Genomic DNA, 13,694 nt, shown 5'->3' on the forward strand with positions numbered 1-13,694 from the left:
AATTATCAGGTCCTGGGATGCTCCGCACTTGGTGCTGATAGAGCTGAGAGGGATATACCCATATGTCCCTATGCGAGTTATGAGGCAAGCAGGCAGAAAATAGGTTGTACCAAGGGTTGTCAAGATGAGTCATTTTGGGGCAGACTTCCAAGATGACGATGTCCCTTACAAGTGCCAAGCTCAGCACATGTGGCACTGCAAAATCATTATGGAGAAGAACACAGTTGAGCCAGACAGGTACCATGCAGGGTGCGAGCCTTTCTATTCGGCATGGTTGGAAGACAATCTGAAAGGAATGGTGACACCAGGGACCGGTCGAAGGAACAGAATCATAGATGAGGAAGCTGAAGCTCAAGTCAAATACAACAGGCTGCGCAAGAAGGTCCACGACTCTGAGAATGAGCACCGGGAAATACATGAGAGGAATGTGAGGTTGATAGAAGAGTGGAAAGAGATGGCAATCACTTCCAACAGGAAACTGGAATATCTGGAGCGAGGAATAGTGGAGTTGGAAGGCAAATTCATAAAGAGAATTGAAAATTGCCAGAACGCTGAAGGAGCTGAAGGAGGACATCTAGACAGAGCCTATTTGCTGCTGGGATTGTGAGCGCTGGGGGATCTATATGATAGAGTCTGGAGGATCGAGTCTAGGGAAGGTCCTTTTGGGACCAAATAGGATAGATTTACTTGCTTTTCCTAAAATGTAATAAGGCCAAGTGCCAGAAGTGACTTATTTTATTATTATCTTATTGTCGTTTTGGGATTTGTCTATTTTTATATTATGAAATGAAGCATTTTATGGCATTTAAAGCTCTCCAAATCCATTTGTCACTAGGCCTACCTAGGGCACATTGAGGCTCCCAAATTAAGACGCGAATTTACATTTCCGCAATATGTGTTTAATTACTGCAAACATTTCAGGATCCTCACTGACTTGCTACCTTTTTGTTTTTGCTTATTTTTATTATTCTCATCCCCTTAGGTTGGTTCACTCATACTGGCCTCATCAGCGTATCACACCAGATCTAGAGACCCTCCACCTTCTCCTCCTCTAAGCAACACAAAAGGTAGAGGAAAATCGAAGATGGATGACTTATGTGGAATCCGAAAGGAAAATGTTGAGAATGCAGAGACTTCAGATGGCTGTAGTACTCCAGCCCCAAATGACCTGGTTTTGAGACTGGAACAAAAGAAACTAGAACTGCAAGAAGAACTTGAGCAGATCCGCAACTTGGCAAACCTGTCACTCACCCTCAATGTCCCTGATATCCACCAACAAAACAAAAAGAACCCAACACCTCCTTAGAACACACAAAACCAACAGCCACAAAATCCTACAGCACCAAATAAATATGCAACTCCACCCCAAAATATCAATCCGCTACCAATACCAACTCCACCACAAATCATCATCAACCAATTCAGTACCCACCAACCACCACTTACCATACTCCCCAAAACACACAACTCATTCCCGATCCACAAAACTCCACCAATGACCATCACTATACCCAGGTTCCTAGCACCCATCAAAGCAACCCTATATATGTGGAAACTATACCTTATTCTACCCAACCAATATCATGTGCACCGGAGTCCTCTGAGAAGGACCTGCTTATTAAGAACATGGTTGAAGAACTCAAGAAGTTAACAAGCCGAGTTTAAGGTATTGAAGGCGATAGAGGAATAGAGGGTCTAAACTATGAAGACTTGTGTATACAACCGGATGTCAAACTGCCCGAGGGGTACAAACCTCCCAAGTTCGAAACGTTCGATGGTACAGGTGATCCTAGGGTTCATCTAAGGACCTATTGTGACAAGCTTGTCGGGGTCGGGAAAGATGAAAAGATTCGGATGAAGCTCTTTATGAAGAGCCTTACTGGGGATGCTTTGTCTTTGTATATCATCCAGGATCCCAAGAAATGGTCCAATTGGGTAAGCATGGCATAAGATTTCATGGACTGGTTCAGGTTCAACACAGAGAATGCATCGGATGTCTTATACATTCAGAATCTTAAGAAGAAACTTACTAAGACTTTCTGTGAGTACACTACTTGTTGGAGTTCGGAAAGAGCCAAGGTCAGGCCCGCTTTCGACGAAGAACAGATGAATAAATTCTTCGTCAGGGCACATGATCCACAATATTATGAGAGGTTGATGGTTATCGAAAATCACAAGTGCTCTGACATCATCAAACTCGGAGAAAGAATCAAATAAGGAATCAAGATTGGGATGGTAACGAACTTCGAGGCACTGCAAGTCACAAATAAGGCATTGCAATTAGGTGGCATATCGAAGAAGAGAGATATTGGGGCAGTAATGGTGGTCCAGGGCCCAAAATCTCCACTTACCTATCAAACACCTCCACCTCTATATCAAACACCTCCACCCACATACCAAACACCTCCACTCACATACCAAGCATCACCGCCTACATATCAGCCTTCATCTCCCAGATATTCCCAATCAGCCACTGTCCATCACACCTATAATTCCCAACCATCCCACTTCCAATCACCACCAGCTCGCCAAAATTATCCAAGACCATGAGCCAATTTCGACCGCAAGCCACCTAGACAATACACCGGCATTGCTGAGCCCATCAATCAACTGTATGAAAGGTTGAATGTCGCAGGTTACGTCACTATTATTCCTGCTGTGGCATTAGAAAATCCACCCCAATGGGTCAATTTGAACAAAACTTGTACGTACCATTCCAGTATGAAAGGGCACACCACTACTGAGTGTCGAACATTGAAAGATAAGATCCAGACACTAATTGACAGCAAGGTCATACAAACAAAAGAAGACGCACCTAATGTCCGCAACAATCCTCTCCCCGATCACAGAGGTGATGGTGTACATGTGATAGAGACAAAAGAAGAATGGGACCCCAAGGGGTCAATCGGGCTTATTCGAGAAGGCGATGACTTTAAGGTTGCAGTCACACTACTCCTATTGTGATTCGGATCAGGCACCTATTGATGTTGAGGTAATTGCATCAGTTCCATTCAAGGTAGAAGTGGCTCCGCCCACAGCCACCTCCGCTCTATTTGAAGTAGAAGTGGTCACACCTTTTACTGTGGCGGTGTCAACCACACCCCCATTCAACTCAAAAGCAATACCCTAGGATTATGTTGTTGAGGCTCAACGAAAAGGGAAGACAAAGATAGAGGAATCTGACGCCACACAAGGAATGACTAGAACCGGAAGGGTCTATACACCGGAACATTTGGGAGGATCAAGTAAGGATGCCACTACTAGGCATCCTATTATTGAGACCGGGCTAGATGACTTGTGGAGGAAAGTACATGCAAAGGAGTATTCTGTTGTTGACCATCTAAACAAAGTCCCTGCTCAGATATCTATCCTGTCACTATTGTAGAATTTAGAGGAACACAAGAACGCTCTGATGAAAGTACTGAGTGAGGCTTATGTACCCAATAACATCATAGAGAAATGGCCAACATGGTCGGTCAAGTGCTGAAGAGCCATAAGATTATCTTCCACGAAGATGAGCTACCGCCCGAAGGTTTGAATCATAATCGGGCATTGCATATCACAGTGTAATTTGAAGACAAGTTCATTGCCAGGGTCCTAGTTGATGGGGCTTCGAGACTAAATATTTGTCCATTGGACACTCTGAAGAGGTTGGACAAAGGTTTCCACGAGATACGGGTAGGAAGCATGAACGTAAAGGCTTTTGATGGGTCTTAGAGGGTCACGATTGGGGAAATAAACCTTTGCTTGCAGATGGGGCCAACCTGGTTTGACGTCGAATTCCAAGTGCTCGACATAAATCTTCTGTTGGGCCGACCATGGATCCATGCCGCTGGAGCCATGCCTTCCACACTACATCAAGCCGTGAAATTTGAATGGAACCGCCAGGAGGTAATCATTCACGGAGATATAAGTAACCCCATCTACACTAGTCAAATAATCCCAGTTATTGGACATAGAAGAAGGCTAAGAGGGGAAACCTATAATCACATCGAATGGGTCAATGCCGTCGAGAAGGATAAGTGGTGGAGTAACAAAATAGAAAGCATACTAGCATGGTCCGGATATGAACCCGACAAAGGGTTGGGAAAGAACCTCCAAGGTATCACCAAACCAATAAAGCTGAAAATCATGGTACCACTTTTGGGCTCGGATACCGATATACATGGCAAGAGTACAATGATTGGTCGCCTCCATGGTGCGGATCGTATTACCCCCTAGAGTAGCTAGTGCCACGTTTGGAACGAGCTTTTCACCAGGCTGATACAATATGGGGGACTGCAGAGGAAAAAGCACTAGCTGGGTTGAAGAATTTGTTCTTGAAGGATGAGGACATGGATTGTGGTGCCATAATTGAGTAGGAGGAGGAAGAAGGCCTCACTATTCAGACTATGGTGAAAGGAGTTGTTCTCAGAAACTGGACCGCTACTCAATCCCGAGCCCGCCGAGTCCCTAGGTAGCTTGGCAGAATTTACTTCTATAGTTGTTCTAGGCATTTAAAATTTCCTGCAGTTTTATTTTAATCCTTACTTGTTTCAAAATAAACGCTCGATTCATCAAGACGTGCTTTGTCTGAACAATCTTTTCAAATTTTTGATCAAATGCATTTTGCTCTTATTATTCACTACTTTCTTTACGCTTTTCTTTCCATAGCATTATTACTACTTTTCCCGATGAACCAGTGACTGTGACATGTATTGAGGCAACGCAATATGAGAATAGTGATTTGGAGGAAGAAGATGAGATACCCAAGGAAATTGTCAGGGAGGTTGAGAATTTTGAGAACAAGCTTAAGTCCAACCTAGACGGAACAAAAGCAGTAAATTTGGGAGACGCCGAGACCATCAAGGAGACTCGCATCAGTATTCACTTGTCGCCAACAGAGAAGGAAGATTACATTTGTTTCCTAAAGGAATATGAGAACATCTTCACATGGTCGTATGATGACATGACCAATTTGAGCTCTTCCATAGTAGCTCACAAGTTGCCTACTAATCCCATGTGTCCGCCAGTCAAGCAGAAACTCAGAAAATTCAAACTAGACATGAGTCCGAAAATCAAGGAGGAAGTTACCAAGCAGATCAAAGCCAAGGTTCTCAAGGTGGTTGAATATCCAACCTGGTTAGCTAACATTGTGCCAGTTCCGAAGAAACACGGGAAGGTCAAAATATGTGTTGACTATCGGGATTTAAATAGAGAAAGTCCCAAAGATGGTTTTCCACTGCCAAATATACACATCCTGATCAATAATTGTGCCAAACATGAACTCCAATCCTTTGTAGATTGCTTTGGGGGTTATCATCAAATTTGGATGGATGAAGAAGATGCAGAGAAGATAGCTTTTATTACACCATGGGGGTGTATATTGTTACAAAATGATGTCATTCGGTCTGAAGAATGCTTGGGCCACTTACATGAGAGCCATGACAAACATCTTCCATGATATGATACACAAAGAAATAGAGGTGTATGTGGACGATGTCATTATCAAATCCAAGAGGGCCGCAGATCACAAAGCGGACTTGAGAAAGATCTTTGACAGGCTTAGGAGGTACAATTTGAAACTGAACCCTGCAAAGTGTGCATCCAGGATTCCCACAGGAAAGTTATTGGGACTCATCGTCAGTCGCCGAGGGATCGAACCGGATCCGTCCAAAGTCAAAACTATTCAGGAGTTACCACCACCTAAGAGCAAAAAGGATGTGATGAGCTTCTTAGGGCGTCTCAACTATATCAGTCGCTTCATAGCATAGTCCACAGTCATATGTGAACCCATCTTCAAGATGCTAAGAAAGGATGCCGAAACAAGCTGGACCGAGGATTGTCAGAAAGCTTTTGATAAGATCAAGGAGTACTTGTCCACACCGCCAGTTCTGGTCCCACCAGAACCAGGACAACCTTTGCTACTTTATATATCCATATTGGATGGAGCCTTCGGATGTGTCTTGGGACAACATGATGAGATAGGAAGAAAGGAGCAGGCCATATATTACTTGAGCAAGAAGTTCACACCTTATGAAGTGCGGTATTCGCTGCTTGAACGTATTTGTTGTGCTTTGACCTGGACAGCCCAGAAATTGAGGTATTACTTTTGTGCCTACACTACCTACCTCATATCTAGGATGGATCCCCTGAAGTATATATTCCAAAAACCCATGTCGATCGGGAAGTTGGCTAAGTGGCAGATACTACTGAGTGAGTTCAATATCGTCTATGTAACTCAAAAGGCGCTCAAGGGACAAGCATTGGCAGATCACCTTGCTGAAAATCCGGTGGGAGGAGAATACGAACCCTTGAAAATGTATTTTCCTGATGAAGAAGTACCATTCGTAGGAGAAGACATTACCGAAACATATTATGGTTGGAGGATGTTCTTTGACGGAGCCGCAAATTTCAAAGGAGCGAGCATTGGAGCAATTTTAGTATCAGAAATGTGTTAGCATTATCCGGTATCTGCTAAACTTAGATTTCCCTACACCAACAACATCGTAGAATATGAAGCCTGCATACCAGGGATCAACATGGCAGTCGACATGAACGTTCAGGAGTTGCTGGTAATCAGTGACTCAGATTTGCTTGTGCACCAGGAACAAGGAGAGTGGGCCACCAAGAATTCCAAGATATTTCCATATCTGCACCATGTGCAGGAATTAAGAAAGAGGTTCGCCAAGATAGAATTCCGACATGTGCCCAGAATTCAGAATGAGTTTGCCGACGCATTGGCCACCTTATCATCCATGATACAACATCCATATAAGAACTACATTGATCTCATTCTGGTGAGGATCCATAATCAGCCAACATATTGTGTTCATGTTGAGGAAGGAGCAGACGGAAAACCTTGGTTCCATTACATCAAAGAATACTTATCAAAAGAGAATACTCGGAGCATGCAAATCACACTCAGAAATGCACACTCCGGATATTGCCAAATCACTTCTCCCACGGTGGGGGTAACTTGTACAGAAGAATTCCCGATTTGGGTCTACTAAGATGTGTTGACACAAAGGAAGCTTCTAAGCTACTTGAGGATGTGCATGCTGGGACCTGTGGCCCACACATGAATGGTTTCATCTTGGCTAAGAAGATACTCAGGGCAGGTTACTTTTGGATGACCATGGAGATGGATTGCATTCAGTATGTACGCAAATGCTTTCAATGTCAAGTGCATGCCGACATGATAAAAGTGCCACCAAATGAGCTCAATGCAATAAGCTCACCTTGGCCATTCGCCGCTTGGGAAATGGATGTTATTGGTCCTATTGATCCCACTACTTCAAGTGGACACAGGTTTATTCTGGTAGCTATTGATTACTTCATAAAATGGGTAGAAGCTGTATCTTACAAAGCTGTAACCAAAAAAGTCGTCGCAGATTTTGTCAAGGATCGTATTGTCTGCCGATTTTGAGTTCTCGAATCCATTATTACCGACAACGCCGCCAATATCAACTGTGATATGATGAAATCTATGTGTGAAACTTTCAAAATCAAGCACAAGAATTCCACAGCTTACAGACCTCAGATGAATGGAGCCGTAAAAGTCGCCAACAAAAACATCAAGAAGATACTAAGGAAAATGGTAGAGAACCACAAACAATGGCACAAAAAGTTACCCTTTGCTCTATTGGGGTACCACACCACGGCTCGCACATCAACCGGAGCAACTCCCTACATGTTGGTTTATGGTACCGAGGTTGTCATCCCAGCCGAGGTGGAGATTCCTTCTTTAAGAGTCATACAGGAAGCTGAACTCAGCGATGCAGAGTGGATAAGGAGTCGCTATGAACAATTGGCCCCTATCGATGGAAAGAGGATGAACGCAATGTGCCACAGTCAACTTTATCAAAACAGAATGTCCAGAGCTTTCAACAAAAGAGTCAAATCAATACAATTCGCACCAGGGCAACTGGTATTGAAGAAAATCTCCCCACATCAAGATGAGGCCAAAGGGAAATTCTCTCCCAACTGGCAAGGTCTGTACATGGTTCACATAGTACTAATAGGAGGAGCACTCATACTTGCAGAAATGGACAGAGAAGTCTGGCCAAAACCAATCGATTCAGACGTAGTCAAGAGATCCTATGCCTATATTATTTCATATTTCTTTTCTGATGTAATTGAACTATGCTTGAACTGATTCCCATTTGAGAGGGGATACATAGGCAGCCTTATGGGTTCGGTCATATCATAATAAAATTTTCATTTCCCCAAGATCAGATTTTGGGGCAAAATTTTGAGGAGGACCCTCAAAATTCCGGAGCAAGTCTAGACAGCGCCAACATGTGTCAGACGATCAGTAATTAGTTAAGAAACTGGGGCAGAATTTTGAGAAGGATTCTCAAAATTCTGAAGAAGGTTTAGCAAGGCCTATTATCCGCAAACAGTCGAAGGATCATATACCAAACTAGGGCAGAATTTTGAGGAGGACCCTCAAAATTCCAATATAAGATAGTTGCAATGCCTTTGAGACGTGTTACAGTCACTAGTTCATCAAAAATTACTTGATATATCAATACGTTTCCAAAACAACTCTATTTTTATCAATAATTGCATATTTTTTGAAAATTCTATTTCCATGACAGTCAGGGGTTACCTAGGGGAACTCGAAAGGGGCTTGCAGAACGGAGCATAGCAAGGCCGGTAGACGAAGCAAGAACCAATCTCCCCTCACAAAACTTATAATTTTTCTTTGAACACAGGCACATTTGACGTAACGGTAGCACTCGCAAAACATGTATACACAAAGATAATTCACTATCAATCAGACCATCAGACATAGAATACATCTCCAGCTAAGAAATACATTACTCTTATTTGCTGCTCGCTCTTTATATGGGACTAATCCCTATCCCCCATATTAGCATGAGTCTAATCCCTGACTCCCACATTTGCATGAGGCTAATTAGTGCCTCCATATTTGCGCGAGTCTAATCTCTCACTCCACATTTGCATGAGGCTAATCCTTGCCTCCCTATTTGCATAAGTCTAATCCCTAACTCCCACAGTTGCATGAGGCTAATCCTTGCCTCCATACTTGCATGAGTCCAATCCTTGATTCCATGAGGCTAATCCCTGCCTCCATACTTGCATGAGGCTAATCCATGCCTTCCTATTTGCATGAGTCTAATCCTTGACTACACATTTGTATGAGGCTAATCCCTGCCTCCCTATTTGCATGAGTCTACTCCTTGACTCCCACATTTGCATGAGGCTAATCCTTGCCTCCCTACTTGCATGAGGCTAATTCTTGCCTCTCTATCAGCATGAGGCTAATCCCTGCCTCCCTATTCGCATGAGGCTAATCCCTGCCTCCACATTTGCATGAGGCTAATCCTTGCTTACCTACTTGCATGAGTCTAATCCTTGACTCCTCACTTGCATGAGTCTAATCCTTGACTCCGTACCTGCATGAGGCTAATCCCTGCCTCCTTTTGCATGAGTCTAATCCTTGACTCCACTACTTTCATGAGGTTAATCCCTACCTCCTCACTTGCACGAGTCTAATCCTTGACTTCATACCTGCATGAGGCTAATCCTTGTTTCCCTACTTGCATGAGTTTAATCCTTGACTCTATACCAGTATGAGGCTAATCCCTGCCTCCCTACTTGCATGAGGCTAATCCTTGCCTCTATACCTGCATAAGGCTAATCCTTGCCTCCATATTCGCATGGGACTAAGCACTGTCCCTTTTGCACATATATTGCTCTATTTTACTATCTATTTGCTTTCCAATCGGGCTAAGCTCTGCCCGCCATTTCATAAGACTAATCATTGTCTTGATAACATCATGACTATTGCACATCATGGGATGAAATATTGCCAATCTATCCGAAGGCGTCATAGTCTAAAGGCATCATCCTTATAGCCAGAAGACACTATGTCATGGCCTGAGGATCCCTCAAACTTGCATATAATTATTCAAAGGTGTCATGGTTCGGAGACACCGTTGTCATGGCCCGAGAATATCATTTCATGGCCTGCGAATCCCTTACTAAACAATTCATGACCCAGGACGTCATGATCTAGGGACGTCATCTTTAACCGTCCAAAGACAACCTTCATGGTCCAAAGGGCATCTGCATCATGTTTAAATTTTCGCAAACATGTTTGTAGCATCTTTTATCTGCAGGTAACCAGTAACAAACCACTATCCTAGCAGGAGCAATCTCGCTCTAGTTCCCTCCAACCGTCCCGAGCTTTAACCGCTCACTGTAGTCGTTTCCGCATCGCATGTCCGTTCTTACAGTAATTTCATTGGTATACTCCACAGATGAATCCAGAACTACACATGGCCTGATTCCTGTACAACCAGAGATATGTAGGCAACTCGAAAACCGTAGTCCAGCCTCTGTCTTTCAAAGCACCTCGTCCGGTCAAAATTGGCCATCATTTCTTTACCCGAAAACTTTTTCATCCTTCCTGGGTAAAGAGGGGCAGTTGTTGATACTCAATTTTTTTCTATATTTTTTTATATGCATAAATACCTTCAAAATAGAATATATATGCATATATAAGCATGAACAAGGTTTTTATAATTCTTTCCATAATTTTAAGGATTTAATTGATTTATTTCCTTCCCTTTTATTCATGAAATCCCCAATAATTATCCCTCAAATTAATGTTATGGTGATTTAGTCATTTGATTCCTATATTTATTCCAAAATATGGTTAAAATATTTTTTATGCATTTTTATAATTACATTTTGTATTTTTAAAGCTAAATTGCATATAATTGCAATATTAGCCCCATTAATGTATAATTACATTTATTTGCATAAAATCGACCTTCTATATTTTTAAAATGTTGAAAATCTATTTTTTAATCATTTTAGCATGTGAAATTACCTTTTAGAAATTATTTATCATTTATTATAAATTATATAGGGAAAATTGGCTATTTAAAATATAGCCAGATTTGCCTTTCAATTTCAGCCCAATTTAAACCTAACCCCAGCCCAATTTCTAACCAAATTACCCGACCCCAAACCCTGAACCCGCCTACCCGCTCCAAGACGCGTCAAATCCTGGTTGTTGATCTAAAAGATCAACGACCATCGTCCGTTCATTCCTTTTTTTATCCCAAACGACCCCTAACCCAAGCTCATTATTCAGAGACCGTCGCCTCTGTATTCTCTCATCTCCTCTCTCAACTACTCAACATAACCCTAGCTCCTTCAACCGCCAATCTTCTTCTCCGGTCTTCTCCGATGATCTCCCTTCAACTCATAAGCCTCCAATGGCTCCTCTAATGCTATGCTTGCCTTCTCTAAGGTCTTCAAGGGCCCTGGGCCATGCCGACTTGCATCTAGGGTTTTCTATTTGTCTGTTCTTGGATACTTCAGTGTGATTTTAAGCAAAATCATGTTGTGTTTGTTACAATCCTTGGGATTCTAGACAGGTTCTACCATCTCTATTTGGGTTTCTTCTAAAACCCTAATTTCTACCTACATCTTCTAGATCTATACAATTTTAAAATGATTTGAGTTTGTTTCTTTAGTATTTTACACTGTTCTTGGGACTCTTTTACAAGAATCATCAATTTCAAAGGGTTTTCACCTTCTTCTAAAATTAGGGTTTTCGGAACTCCTTTTATAACTTTGTTTAAACTAATTCATTATGTTTAAACTTCCATCTCTTGCATATTTCGACGGATTATATGATTTTACTACCTTTTCAACTCGCCTATGTTGAAAGCCCTAAAATTTCTAAGATTTTTTTGTTTGGTTCTATGTGTTATCATGACTACTAGTTTAGTTTAAATAAATTTGTTCGATTAACGTTTGGCTCACTTCTGAACTGGTTTAATTAAGTGGTTTATATTTCCCTGAAACGAGTTCTTTTAAAAATGCCTTAATATGTTACGAGACAGTATGCCTCTAGGGATTAAAGAGTCCGTTTGAAAACCTACCTTGTTTCACTATATAAAATATAGTCATCAATATTCCGCGTATAGGTAAGCCCGTAGGGTATTTTCAAAACTTGCAATTCTGAAATTGTTTCTGTGACCTAATGTTGTTCTAATAGGTTTTTAAAAATCAGGAGGCAACTTGTTGGACCATCACTTCTAAGTTTATAAAACAAACTACATGTTTTCTGTACATTCACTTAGACATCATGCCTTAGGATATTGTTTAATAAAAAGGCCTTTATTTGTGTTTGAGTCGTGCTGTTTACATGCCTTTTCTGTGGAGGTAAACTGAGCCTCTTATTTGCTCCTTCCTGCTCTTGTTTGCTAAGAGTCCTATGTGTTATTGCGCGTCGCCTTAGTATTTTCACCTTTAAAACCTTAGGGGTCTGTCTAGAACCACCTATAGGTAGAGGTCCTAAATCCCTCCAAGACCATTAAGAAGGGACGGGTAACAACACGCAATAGAGGTCGCTGACCAACACTCGCTTTGAATGACCACTAAGGGGAAGGGAAGGGTAGATATGGGATATGATGACTACGCGCTAATGTGACGTGTAGCCCCTCATTGAGGAGTGTTTATCGGACATTCTGTGGGGTCATCCTATAGGCTAACCAATCTAGGACTTCTCCTTTTCCAAAATTCCTTTTTCTGTTTAAAGCTTTGTTTTATACAACTTGTTCAAAAATCCTTATCTTATTATTTGAGTTATCCAACAAGTTGTACTTGTAACCTATTTGATTCAACTGTTTATTTGTGATGGACTAATTTGTGAATATAAGTTCGGCCGGGACTCACAGTTGTGGACCAAGAGGGATGCCTAACACCTTCCCCTCGAGGTCATTTCGAGTCCTTACCCTAATCTCTTGTAATGCAAACCAATCCAAGAGTTAATCACTCTAGGTGCCCTAACGCACCATAACTCGTTAGGTGGAGACTCTCCAAATACCCAATTCCCAAAAGGAAATGAGTTATCACACCCCATTAATGTCGAAGCCCGGACCTCTCTCCATTGAGGAAAAAAAGGGGGCGCGACAGCTGCAGACTCCAGTGATCTGTTTAGATCTCACAAGGGACACCGTACAAATAGTATCGCCAAATGTTTATGGCATGAACAATAGCTGATAGCTCGAGGTCATGGACAAGATATTACTTTTCATGCACCTTCAGTTTTCTAGACGCGTAGGAAATCACCCTACCATCCTGCATCAACACCTAACCGAGACCAATCCGTCACACATCACAATATACGGTATTAGACCCCGAACCTGTAGAAAATACCAATATTGGGAACATAGTCAAAGCTAATTTGAGCTTTTGAAAGCTCTGCTCACACTTCTTTATCCACCTAAATAGAGCACCCTTCTGGGTCAGCTTGGTCATAAGTGCTGCAATAGATGATAAACCCTCTACAAACCGACGGTAATAGCCTGCTAAACCAAGAAAACTTCGGATCTCTGTAGTTGAGGATGGTCTGGGCCAACTCTGCACTGCTTCAACCTTCTTTGGATCCACCTTGATCCTCTCACTCGACACTACGTGACCCAAAAATGCCACTGAATCTAGCCAAAACTGACACTTTGAGAATTTTGCATATAACTTCTTTTCACTCAAGGTCTGAAGCACAATCCTCAGGTGCTGCTCATGATCCTGACTCCAGGAGTACACCAGAATGTCGTCAATAAACACAATGACGAATGAGTCAAGATAGGGCCCGAATACACAATGCATCAAGTGAATGAATGTTGTTGGGGCATTGGTCAACCCAGATGACATTATAGGGAACT

This window comes from Nicotiana tabacum, chromosome 8, assembly GCF_000715075.1.
Source record: "Nicotiana tabacum cultivar K326 chromosome 8, ASM71507v2, whole genome shotgun sequence".
In the NCBI taxonomy this organism is placed as follows: domain Eukaryota; kingdom Viridiplantae; phylum Streptophyta; class Magnoliopsida; order Solanales; family Solanaceae; genus Nicotiana; species Nicotiana tabacum.